Below are 13862 nucleotides of genomic sequence, written 5' to 3'. Positions count from 1 at the left end.
ATTATTTGTAGCCCTTAGATTGGGGATTTTTTCCTCTAGCAGTTCCCCCCTGGAAAGAATGAGGGATGTCCACAAAGTTTTATTTGTGAGGCATGTAATTAAAGCATTTTTATAGTGGCGAAACACTGGAAAAAAAAAAAAAACTGAAGGGGAACGGAATCTAACAGAGGCCACCTGAGTATGGCAAATTGAAGTTTGTGTTTTCTACACAAAACTCAACTTGATCACTATGATCAGAATACTTATATCAATAAATATAAGCACATGTCTTTCATCTAAAACTGTAGTTACAAAATATAAGTCCTATTTTTTTCTAATCTAACATCAAAAGCAATGGGAATAATTTCCAAAATTAATACAGGAATAAATCTGGAAGAGTATAAAGTTTCATGATACATGAGTGTTTATAAAGATAGGAAGGAAGAAGGATGGGAGCAAGTACATGTATGACACATGGAAGCTAACAATACAAAGAGCAGGACTATGGTGCAATGCCAGAAGCAAATGACCTTTGATGACCAGTCTTTCGTTAAATCCACTAGAATTCTCTCTCAAATTAAATTCATTAATTGCTGCTAGGAAAGAAAAACCCAAAGGATATTTTAAAGGGAATAGCTGAATTTTTAATTTATTTTCAAATTCTACTACAGTTTATTTTCCCTTGGTCAAATTAAAGAGACTGTTAAAATGAAGTGTCTGCTAAAATGATGAAACTTAGATTTTTTTTCTTAGTTTAAAAAAGTTTCTCACAATGGTACATATATTGGCCTTTATGGGTCACATGTTGGTTTCTTTTTCTCCCAAGAAAGATAATTATCTTTTTTTTTTTTAATTTTTTTTTTAAACTTTTATTTATTTATGATAGTCACAGAGAGACAGAGAGAGAGGCAGAGGGAGAAACAGGCTCCATGCACCGGGAGCCTGATGTGGGATTCGATCCTGGGTCTCCAGGATCGCGCCCTGGGCCAAAGGCAAGCGCCAAACCACTGCACCACCCAGGGATCCCCGAAAGATAATTATCTTATATTTTTACTATATAATTAAGGTCATTGGTCAATTGCAAAAAAGAATGAGGATGAAGACATAATTTTTATAACCAGCAGATGTCACTCTCTGTGCATGATTGATTGAAAGTAAATTTAACTGCATCACAGATTTTGCCAAATACCTGATTTAAAACGTCTCTAAAAAAAAGTATTCATAGCTCAAATTAAAAATGCCCCACCTGAGGGGTGCCTAAGTGGCTCAGTCAGTTGAGTGACAGGCTCTGGATTTTGGCTTAGATCATGATCTTGGGGTCCTTGGATCAAACCCCACATGGGGCTCAATTCAGCAGGGACAGGGAATATGTTTGAGAATTCTCTCTCCCTCTCCCTCTGCCTCTGGCCCTCTCCCTGCTTGCATTCTCTCTTTCTTTCTAAAATAAATCAATCAATCTTCTTCTTTTTTTGTTTTTTTGTTTTTTTTAATGCCCCACCTGAGCCTCTGCTGGCTCAAAATTGGCAGAACAATTGTGGTGGAGAACTGAGAAAAAAAAGTGGGAAAGAAAAATATAAATTGTTTTTTCTCTAAAACTGACTTGACCATGTGGATCTTCAACATCTCAGCTACTTTTCTAAACCATCAAAGGCTACTTGAAGTAGATGGATAGGTCAGCACATAGTTTTTGCTATTCCATGACAGTTAATAAGGCTGACAGAAGTACCAAAGGCAAAGCCATACCCAGATGCGTTTTTTCCAGTGAGAGTAAATTGCTGTCCCTTCTGTGATAGAGGGGATCTAACGTAAGTAACCTGCCACTAAGTGCCCATATCAGGGCTCAGTGTTGGTCTCTAGTCTTTGCTGTTGGCAGGTCAGGCACTCAGTAGGTCAGTCTTGGTGAGGGGAAGTCCATGTTGCTGAGTCATTATATAAGCCTCCCTCCTTGCCAGCATGGCCACTCTTGTACATGGGCACTGAGCAATCATTAGGATGACTGGAAAAAGAGGCTAATTACTACAAAGTATGTCATCTTGTCCTGATTATTGAGAGCCTCTCTGTCTTAATTCAGGTTCAGCAAGGCCTTTGAGAAGTCCTCAAGCCAAGGCCAGCCACCACAAGAGACCCATGTATACTTTAGTATTCCTGCTACTCTCAATCATTTGCTGGAAGCAGCCCATGGGAAGTGTGACCCAGCACAGGTGTGGTGATAAATTTCAGAGTGCAACAGCTGGGGCACATGGTTAATTATGTTCCATATAGTTGCATGTCTACAAGGTACATTCTAATGGATGTACTGTGTCCTTTTGGTGAACGTTCGCCTAAAGCACAATAATCTTCAATTCTCTGCCTATTCTGAGAGGTCCATCTATACCCTCCTCCCACCCCCAGACCTGGTCACTTGTCTTAGAAATCTGTTTTTCCCAAATCCAGAAGTCATCAAACCATTAGTTACTGCCCTTGAATACTAGCATTTAGATCCATACTTCTGGATAGTGCTCAGTTCAGAAATAGCAGACAACCACTTGTACTGCTCAGGATTCTCCTTAGGAAGATTTCCCTTTCATTAAGATCTTTCAAAGACGTACTTGACTGAGGTTGTAATGTTGCAGCAGATTTTGCTGCTCCCAGCTGGTACTAGCTGGTACTATTAGGCAAAATAAACTGTAAACCAGACCTAAATTTCTTGTTAGTCCGCTGGTCATAAGTAACTTCTCATGCAGCCAAAGTTAAAGACTGAGAAAAAAGGAAGCCTTGTAATGGGAGTAGGTGTCAAAGGAATTGAATCACCTACTCAGGCAACTTGCTTTTGTGTTCTACACCTGCTTGATCTCTCTCCCTTGTATACCACTTCCACTTGATGATAGGCTGCTGCTGTGCACATTCTAGTTTATGACTTACTGAATCACACAGCACCCAGTGCCATAGAGCTCTTTCTCAAAAGGAAAATCAGTTATCTTCAAAAGAGGGTATGGATTTGCTCCCAAGCCCTAGACGTATATCCTTTGATCCTCCTATTGGCATTTGGCAAAGGCTCCATACAGAATGCTTATTTGCCACATTTAATGTCTTTGAATCATTGGTCTTAAATTTCAAGTGGCAGAGTAGCTGGCCCTACACTATGGACTTGCTACAGAGCCTTTTCCACTCCACTCAAAACTGGCAGTGTTATGGCAAATGAGTCAGAGCGATACACTCAAATGTGGTATGTGTTGCCTCCAAAAGCCAAAAAGACGCACCAAGCATCAAGCCTCTATTGCAGTGGTAGGTGATACAAGGTACAGCAACTTATATTTCACCTGGAAAGAACTATTGCAGCATGCTCCAGGCCATTAGCACATCAGAAATTTCATCAAGGTGCATGAGTCCCTGGATTTTTATTGGGTTTATCTTCCACTCTCTGACCTCACATGCCTTTTACTAAAGCATCTGAAGTGCTGGCTACTATCTTCATATCAGATCCAATCTGCACGTCATCAGTGAAGTGGACCAGGATGGTGTACTGTGAAATGTCAAGATGATCACAATCTCTGCAGATTATACTATGACAGTAGGCTGATGTAGCCCTACTGGAAGACTATAAAGGTGGTCTCAGTTCTGCAAGGTAAAAACAGGCTTCTTCTAGTGGTCATTGCAAATTGTTATAGAGAGAGGGGATAAAAAGCATCTGTCAGATCACTAATGGTACATGAAGTGCCAAGGGTTATGTTGATTTTCTCTTATAAAGATAGCACATCTGGAATAGCAGCTGGAATTGGAGTCATCACTTGTTTAAGTTTACAGTAATCCGTAGTAATTCTAAGATCCATCCACCTTTGGCACAGGACAAACAGGTAAATTTAAGTTGAGATGTGACAGATACCAAGCCTAGGATGGTGGCCCTACTCTGCAATTTCCTCTAGGGATGTGCTGTTGCTCCTGGCTCTGTAAAGAGGGGACCATCCAGAGACTTCTACTGGCTCTTTTTACAACAAGAACCATGGATCAGTGAGGCAATTTGGTTCTGTCAAGAATTAAGTATGTCTAATGCAATTACACATTCAAGAACTAGAGATATAACCCTGGGTTTACAGACCTACAAGGCTCTCTGTAATTTTAACTTGGGCCAAAATTCCATTCATTACCTGACCACCATTAGCCCCCACTTTAACTGGTGGACCACAGTAGTGTTTTGGGGTCCCAGAAATTAAATTACTGCCAGTCAGGGCCAGTGCTTATTAACCCTAAAAGATCTGAGGATTTTTTTTTTTTTTTTTTTTTTTGCAGGATACAGTCACCCTTTTAAAGACTGCAGGCCTCTGGGGAAGTCTTGAAAGAAGGTTCATAGAATATACTGTGGCCGTGTCATGGAGTCCTTAAGAGAACTCAGCATGTCCTTCAGTCAAGGGGCTCTAGGTATGATAGCTGGCTTAGGTCTGGAAACTGGAGAAGAGGCTATGACTCTGTGATAACCTTGGTCAGACTTCTGATAACCAGACCTAGAGTTTTTCCTATTGTGTAGATCAAGTAATATTTAGTAGATTTACCATCTATTTCATTCCTAGATTCACTGTACCAACAAGCTACTGTATTAGAATTCTCCAAAGAAACAGAACCAATAGGATTTGTGTGTATATGTACACAGGAAGAGATTTATTATAAGAAACTGGCTCTCATAATTATGGAAGTTTGGCAAATCTGAAATCTGCAGAGTAGGCCAGACAGGCAGGAAAGCAGATCCAGTCTGAAGACAGTCTGCTAGAGATTCCTCTCTTGCTGGGGAAACATAGTCTTTTTATTCTATTCAGGCCGTCAGCTAATTGGATGAGGCCCACTCACATTTTGAAGAGCAGTCAGCTTTACTCAAAGTCCACCAATCTGAATGTTAATCTCATCCAAAAATACCATTGCAGAAACACCCAGAATAATGTTTACCTAAATATCTGGACACCCATTGACCCAGCCTAATTGACACATAAACGTAATCATCAACAGCTACTATCAATGATGCCTTGGGGTCAAAACATTTTGATGACCATTTTGTCCCTGCTGTGTATTATGTTAAATACATCCCCCTTATTTCTAGTGACTAAACACTACCACTTGGCCTCTACGGCTCTAGGATCCCTTCAATCCAGATGAAATTAATGAACAGTATTAAATTGGTGACAACATCTTCTACCATCATACTGACTAAAAGAGAACCACCACAATATTTCAGAATATTGATGATCTCCTCATTAATGTCTCGCTCAATACCTTAGTGACGGAGTATCTACTGGGTCCTCTTGAACCACGTAGTAGTGGGCAGTAGTGGGTGAGGGAAGTTTGAAAGTCACATATAATATGTTCATTCCAACATTTCCCTCTCCCTAAATCTTTTAATTCCTTTCTTTACATTATGACAGAGAAATTCTGGGATCTCAAACTCATTATTATATGTAGGTCACTGTTGTGTCCAAATAAACATTCTTAATACAGGCTAACACATCAAAGAGAGAATCCCTGATAAGTACATCCATATCAGTAAATTTGGCCTTTCATATTCCGCCTTCTTTGGTCTAGTGTTCTTAGATTCCCATTCCACACATATTTACCAGGTTTCTGCCTATGTAAATTAGAAAAATCTGGCAGTTATTTTGGATCATAAAATCTTCCTTTCAGGATCAGACTCTGAACTAGTTTCCTTGTAATATGCTGTATCTGCCCCTAGTTTTGGGTCTAGTTATGGGTCTAGTGGCAACAAGGGGTAGTAGAGTAGATGTTGAAGAGTAAGTAAAGGTGTGTCCTTGAAAGGCATCTGCTTCAGGTGAGGTTAATGCAAGGACTTCAAGCACGGGAAGCCTAATCTCAGTCATGGAGAGTGAAGGCAAGGAAGGCTCAAAGTGACTTAGGGGTAAGATTTTCAGCTTCATCCAACCCCATGCCAATGTCTCCACTCCAAGTCTTAGAATTAGTACTCACTTCGGCAGCACATATACTAAAATTGGAGCGATATGAAGAAGATTAGCATGGCCCCTGTGCAAGGATGACACGCAAATCCAAGTCTTAGAATTAGACACTGTCCCCAATCCTCATCCCAACTTGCACTGAGAGACATAGTCTATGAATCCAATTTACATTTAAATTCTGCAACCCTCACCATTAAATCCTGGGTCTGAATTTGCAGCTACAAGAGATTTGAGATACTTTTAGGACTACCAGAATCCCCTAATTAGAATTCCCCTAATCAGGACTTGAGGTAAGACTTTACAGAGCTGAGTGTGACATTTTCCTTCTGTAAGCACTCCAGTGCTCTCAGAGGAAGGCATCCCACCCCACAGTCCTCCTAGTCATCATTATTCCCAGCAGCCATTTGATCTCCCGAGGCATCTGTTTCAAGGAAGCTCTTCATCACAATAATCTACAGCCAGTAATTTGATTAATCACTGCCACTCCGTCCCATTGGTTACCAGCATCCTATTTCCACAACAAGATGTTCAATAGTGCATTCAGGTCTAGAGACAAATCCAAATACCTAAAAAAAATTCCATCCCTGAGGGTCTGTTTCCCGAGATTTCTGGTACCAATTTCTATATCAGTCAAGATTCAGTCAGGAGACACAAACTCTACCAATTACTTTCACAGACAGAATTTAATATAAAGAATTGTTCATCAGGAATTAGAAAACTAGAAAGGCAAAATGAATAATGTAGTAAATGCGGAAAGCAGTCACATAATGGCTCAGAGAAAGGGTCCCATGGAGCTGGGACAGAGAAGGCATCTGTGAGCTGATAGCGGTGTGTCTGAAGAAGCAGAATGAGGCTGGTTCTGAGATTGTGGGAAAAATGCAAACTTGAACCACCGGCTCCGGAAGGAAATAATTCTATCATTGCCAGGGTGAGGAACTGTTGTCGGAGTGACACAGGACAGTGACAGGAAGCAAAAGAGAAAGGAGCAAGTTCCTTGCCACTCTAGACTTCCAGTCTCTCTCTCTCTCTCTCTCTAGTGTCCCCTATTGGCGGACTAACAGAAGATCAGCTGGCAAAGGAGAATGATTTGCAAAGTCCCAGCCTTGACAAGGAGCCAAGTTCAAAGCTAAGAGACCTTATAGCTTAATAACCCTGGAGGGGGACCCCTGGCTGGCTCAGCTCTTTAGCGCCTGCCTTCGGCCCAAGGTGTGATCCTGGAGTCCCTGGATCGAGTCTTGGGATCGAGTCCCACATCAGGCTCCCTGCAAGGAGCCTGCTTCTCCCTCTGCCTGTGTCTCTGCCTCTGTCTGTGTCTCTCATGAATAAATTAAAAAAAAAAAAAAACAGTGTGTATGTTCTGAGCCATTCCAAAGTGAGTTCCCAACATCATGTTTCTTTGCCCCTGCATACTTCAGCGTACTCTCAACAATAACTCCCTAATACTAATACTCAAATCATATTCAAAGCTCCTCCAATTGCTCCCAATATCTTTTTAATTCTTTGAAACACCTTTTAATTTTTTTATGACATTAACATTTTGAAGGCTGCCCCACTCTCTGAGTTGGTTGTTTTCTCTTATATCATTTAGCTAGTTTCTCTGTTTTCTATTTTCTGCTAACCAGAGGTTAGGTTTGTGTACATGTAACTTTTTCTTCACAAGCAGTAGCACATATAATAACCTTATTATAGCAATCATAAATTAACCAGATGAGACATGTAGAGATAAGTGTCTTCTGAGTGTTATTTAAAAGAAACCTGTAGAAGCCTTTTGAAATACAAGATTTAGAGAAATTATTCTCCACTGCATAACAGCTGATAGATAAAAAATTTCTTTCTAGCCACTAGCTAAATTTCATGTATGCAGTCTAATCATGCATCGTTTCCTCAAGCTGGGATTTCTGCTTTTCTTTCTAGCCAAAAGGAAGGGATAGACCCTTTATTTCTCACAGTCCTTCCCCAAATTATGCTGGCAAAATGTGGCAAGGCCTTGGTTTCTTTCTTTCTTTCTTTCTTTCTTTCTTTCTTTCTTTCTTTCCTTCCTTCCTTTCTCTCTCTCTCTCTCTCTCTCTCTCTCTCTCTCTCTCTCTGTCTCTTGCTTTAGGCTTTGGTCTCTATACTCATTCCTATGCTGTTCCCTCAAAGATTGATTCTACAAAGCAGAAGCCTTAGACTTTCTTAGCAGGGCATTTTCCTCAAACCAAATGTCTCTCCATTTCTGAGACTTGAGAAACATCATCAAGAGTTTTTTGCATTAAATTATAAAATGTCTTTCCAACTGAGGCCCTTCAAGTTACATCTGGAAAGTGGCTGGATCTTTTCTGGGTCATTTCCTGTTGAATATAAGTAGTATCTATTTTGGTCTGACTTCATTTGTGTTGAGACTCTGGCTGGCTCAAGGCTTTAACTCTACTGAAACCTTAGGCCAAAGGAGCCTCTCCAAACTCTGGTTATTCTTTTCCCTCCTGCGAAGACTGCTGTGCTTATGGAAGCCCTCAGCGACCGAACGTGGCCCAGTAGAAGAACCTATGACTGGATGAGAGCTGAGCTCTTGTGGCAACTCTGGCTCCAACTCACTGTGTAACCTTGGGAAGATGGCCTGCTTCTCTGCCCCTGTTTCTTCAGCTGTATAATGGGAGAAATAATTGTCCCAAAACTTGGAAGATTTAAACAGACTGAAATGTTTGTTTTGGGTTTTTTTTTTTGTTTTTTTTTTTTTAGAGATTTTATCCACTTATCTATTCATGAGAGACACAGTAAGAGAGAGGCAGAGACCCAGGTCGAGGGAGAAGCAGGCTCTCTGCGGGGAGCTGGATGCAGACTCCATCCCAGGACCCCCAGGATCACGACCCCAAGCCAAATGCTCAACCACTGAGCCACCCAGGTGCCCTTGTTTTTGTTTTTTAAAGAAAGTATATAGCTGTAGGGGAAGGGTTACTAGTTTTAACTCTTCTCAGCTCTCTGCCACATCCCCAGATCCAACTCATCCAAAGGAAGAATTTCCAAGAACTGTAACACAGTATATATTCTTTTTTTTTTAATTTTATTGAGGGGAGGGGTATAGAATAAATACTAGATTCCCATGGTTTAAAAGACAAACTGTCACCTACAATGAATGATAAACCTTCCTTTTACCACTGTTTTCCAGTTCCCTTCTGCAGAGAAAACTTCTTGAGTCACAATGTTTTGTATATCTTTCTTGAGATAGATGCTGCTCATACATTCACATGTGTTTGTGTTTGTTTTCCTCACTTCTTTTTAACTTGGATGATAGCAAACTATACACACTGTTCCACTCCTTATTGTTCTCACTAAACAAAGTATCTTGCAGATAATTCCATAGTAGTACACAGAGTTCTGCCTCTATGTATGTATGTATGTATGTATGATGATTTAATTAGTTCCTTATGGCTAGCCATTTAGATTGTTTCCAGTCTTTTATTAGTTCAAACACGGTTGAAATGAATATCTTTATGCACACTTCCAGAATAACTTATGGAAATAGCTGTGTTGAAAATAAACAGTGTGTTTTCAATTTTTATACACCTGCAAGCTTTTCTTGCAGTTCAGGTATGATATTGTTTGATTCTAAATGGCATAATACACAGGGAAGCCAACACTCACTCCAACATTGTGGTCTTCCTATGGAATGGAAGCAAGTCCTCTCTTTCAGCAGCTGGCTCCTTAGTGCTGCCACATTAGTGAGACCTCATCTGGAGTGATCTCACCCTGGAGAATTTTGCAGCCCCAAAGCCCCTTGTTGAGAGTAAGCATTGACAATGGGGCCTTGGCCATTAGGTATTTGAAATGATTCAACATTCATTTTATTTTTTTTTTCAACATTCATTTTAAACCCTCTTTTGTACCAAAATTGGAGAAAAGAGAGGGTTGAAAAAGGGCAAAGAGGAAGGCCAGGAAAGCCTACATTTTAATCATAAATGGAAGTCAAAAGATTGTGGACTTTCTCTGTCATGACTTCACAACTAACTACCAAGTCACTGAAGGTCTCTGTCTCTTTTTCCCCATGTGTGAAATGAAGATCACAGACAAATCATTCCTCAGGACGTCTCCTTCTTTGGAGATTCAGATGCAGTGTAGGTCAGGGGCACTTGTCCTCCCAACCTCACTCAACATATTCAAAAAGCAAGAGATGTCACAAATGAGTACACGACTAATATCCAAGTGGATGGTACAGTTGAGATGGCAATCAAATAGTTCTGTGCTGGAAAACAGGCTGGAGGCTCTGTTGGGGGAAGAGAGTCTTGATCTGTAGTATTTGATGATTTCTGTAGTGTAATTATTCCAACTATGACACAAATATGATATCATTTGACTTAGAATTGGAAAGAGAAGCACAGAACTGGCTGCTATCTCCAGAAAACCACTAGTTAGGAATTCAAGGAAAGCATTTTCTTCAGACTGTTCTGTGTTGAGAGACCCTTCATAAAAGAGGAGAAATTTGAAGTAGGCATTGAACGATAATGCTTGTAGGACTCTTTCCATGGTAACTGACAGGAACAACTCACGCTGGCTTGAAGAAAGAGAAAGAATGTGAGTGTGAATGTTGTACCACATTCTGCAGTATCTGCACAAAGCTTTCCAACAGTGTATCCAGAGCACTCCCTTTCCCACCTTTCAGCTCTTCTTGCATTTGCTTCTATCTGTATATTGATGTCACTGACTCCTCCCGCAAGCAGGCTCTCTCCAAATGGCAGGAAAAAAATGGCTAGTGCAGCCCAGGGCCATAGCATTACAGTTAACAATTCAGAAGAAAAGCAGTGCCATGGTGTGGAAATCACATGGAAATATTTTGATGATCTCGGCTTGGATCTCATGTCCACCATTTGGGTTCCTAACTGGGCACAAAAGGAAGGGGCACCTGGTCCTCATGCCCCTGCTCCCGCAGCCAGAGGGCAGACAGAGCACTAAGATGGACCACTTCTTCCCTAGCACCCAATACACATGAGAGTCACCAAATGGAATTCCCTAACGGGTAGAGGGATAATGGGCAGATAAAAGCTATGGATTTCTAGTAGACATATGAGTAGGGCAAAAGAGTGGTTAGTTAGAGGGAACTGCCTAAGTGAAGGTGCAGACACACCAAAGTTGAAGGTGAAGTTGGGAACCATCAAGAGTACTCTGACCAAAGCAGGGCTACCCACAGGGCAGTGGTTCTTAGTGGAGGGCAATTTTGCCCACCTTGGGACATGTGGCAGTGTCTGGAGATATTTTTGGTTGTCACAGGCGGAAGCGGAGGGGTTGCTGCTATCATCCAGCAAATAAAGGCCAAAGATTCTGCTAGCCATCTTACAGTGCACAGGACTGTCCCCCCCAGTGAAGACATATCTAGTCGCAAGTGTCAGTAGTGCAGAGTTTGAGAAATTCTGACACAAGAAAAGGTTGCTTATAGGATTGGAATGGGGTTGAGGTGAAATGGAAAGAGGAAAGAAAGGCGGCCCTCTGGATGTCCTCTGCTATTCAACTCACACTCGTGTCCCACCCCATCTCTGGCACTCACAGCACTTGTAGCTCACAGCACAACATATCAGTTAGGGTTCATGGGAAGGTGCAAAACCATCTAGCTATTTTAAGAAAACATGGATTAATAAAGAGAATCAAGTGAATTCAGAATCCTTACAGAGTAAGTTCTGGCCTGGCCTGGTCCTCCAAGAATGATTCCCAGAACACCACACAGTACTGAGTCCCCCAGGGAACTACTACTATTTCTGCCACAGTCTGGAAGCTGGAGTTTGGGAAGTCACCGGCCCAGTCTCTGACTACAGGAATATACAATTTTAGGTGTAGTCTGGGACCAGGGTTACCGCCCAAACTCTAGAACCATATTGCCCCTTCTAGGTCACCACCAGCACCATGGATCCCTCGGTTGCTGCCTCCTCTCCACCTAACTCAGTGTTTTTCCTAACTCAGTGTTGAATTCAGGTTTGCACTAGCACACAGGACTGGCTAAACCTAAATTACAATAGGAACCCCAACAGCAAGGAGTTTGGGAAATGGGTTTTTAGCTTTTCAGCCTCTATAGTACAAGAAGACACATCAAGAAAGGATTGGGCAGATGTGGATCAAGCCAATCTACCACCTCTGGCACATGGCTGCCCCTGCCGGATTTTAAGCTCCCTATGGCTATAAATGTCACAATGTCATTCGTCTTCTCAATATGCTGAGCATGGTCTCTAGACATGAACGGCATTGTTAAATGAATTGACCTGAATCAAGCAAATGAGGAAATCCTCACTTTGTACACTTTGTATGTTTCCTATAGGACTTACTGCATTATGCCTCTTAGACCAATTTGTGTTCTCATTCATTTTCCCTGTAGACCAGAAGTTCACCTGCTAGTCCTCATATTGGTAATAGGTAACAAATGTTTGTGGACTGAATTAAAGAAAGAAACAAACTAGAGCGAGGAAATTCTGAGCCCCATTCTGTCTTGAAGCAGCTCCTGCAGCTCCTAGAACAGCCACTCACGAGTATTTGGGATTTCCTGCTACATGGAGCCATCACCACTGCAGGGACCCACACAACAAGACCCCAAGGACTCTGCTCAGCTTCAGGAGACCTAGGTTCCAGGTCTCCCCCAAAAGTTGGAAGAACATCCACTCCCATTCATTCACCCAGAAAACATATATTAAGTGCTTTTCAGGTGCCACTTCCCTGTACTCCTTTTCCATTTCCTGTACTTCTCTTTAACCATCTCCTTACCAACAAGAGCATGTCAGTGATTTCAAGCCTCTAGGGCAACGGAGTCCCATGAGTAACATGGAGATTCCTACTCTACCCTAGAACCCTTTAGATTGTGAACAGCATCCACACACATTGGAGGCAGAGTTCCCTTACCTTTTTCATTCCATATTTGGGAACTGACCAAGGTACCCAGAGGGAGTGGTAGACAGAGGTCCCCTTTCCAGCCATCTATGAATCAGCACACTAAACCCTACTTCACATCTTTCTTTCATGTTTAGAGCTTGCATCTCCCTTATACCCAGACAAGACTCAGTCCTCCCTCAGGGCTCGACCCAGGCATTCCCCTGAACACTCAGAGCTTCATACTTAGTGTTTACCTCTTCTGTAATACTCATTTCACTTGTAGCCACTTGTGTCATTCCCCATGAGACTCCAAGTTCCATCAAGACAGGCAACAAACTTATTTGGTTTATCTCCGTCTCCCCAGCACCTAGCTCAGGGGCTGACACATCACATGCTTATCAAATGTTTGTTGCATGAATAGCTGTTGAGGGAAGGGGTAACTGGGTGATGTGATGAGCACTGGGCGTTATATGCAACTGATGAATTGAAAACTACATCTGAAACTAACGATGTACAATATGTTGGCTAATTGACTTTAACTTTTTTTTTTAAATTTTTATTTATTTATGATAGTCACAGAGAGAGAGAGAGGCAGAGACACAGGCAGAGGGAGAAGCAGGCTCCATGCACCGGGAGCCTGATGTGGGATTCGATCCGGGGTCTCCAGGATCGCGCCCTGGGCCAAAGGCAGGCGCCAAACCGCTGCGCCACCCAGGGATCCCTGACTTTAACTTTTAAAAAAAGAACATCCGTTGAGCCCACTAACTTTCATCCTCAGATAATGTTTACATAATAGTAGTAATAATACTCTACATAGTTCAGTGGTTTACCAAACACCTATATGGGTGAGTGTCCCAACTTTAGGGAGAAAGACAGTACAATAATATAATCATTACTCTCTCTACTTTCTTTACCATAGAAAATATGGTAAGTGACTTGTCTTAGGTGGTGGAACCAGCAGGGTTCAAATGCATATCTGCATTAAAATTCTGAATGTGGGCCATATATCATCTGCTAACCAGATGCTCTGGCAGTCAAGTAAAATACTGGTAGCTCATAGAAGAGAGGGGTAGAAAGAATAGGAAGAAGCTAAAGCCAGGCCTCTATGATTTTTCTTTCCTCTAGCCTCTG

At 41.7% G+C, this 13862-nt stretch overlaps 1 non-coding gene across 1 annotated transcript; it reads left to right on the top strand.

Moving 5' to 3' along the window:
* The first annotated feature begins 5914 nt into the window (after nt 1–5914).
* On the top strand, nt 5915–6021 carry LOC121488491. Its single transcript, XR_005987114.1, has one exon. It is a non-coding gene; the product is annotated as a U6 spliceosomal RNA (small nuclear RNA).
* The last annotated feature ends 7841 nt before the right edge of the window (nt 6022–13862 follow it).

The sequence above is a fragment of the Vulpes lagopus genome, chromosome 3, assembly GCF_018345385.1.
Source record: "Vulpes lagopus strain Blue_001 chromosome 3, ASM1834538v1, whole genome shotgun sequence".
In the NCBI taxonomy this organism is placed as follows: domain Eukaryota; kingdom Metazoa; phylum Chordata; class Mammalia; order Carnivora; family Canidae; genus Vulpes; species Vulpes lagopus.
This window is presented reverse-complemented; position numbering and strand designations above follow the sequence as displayed.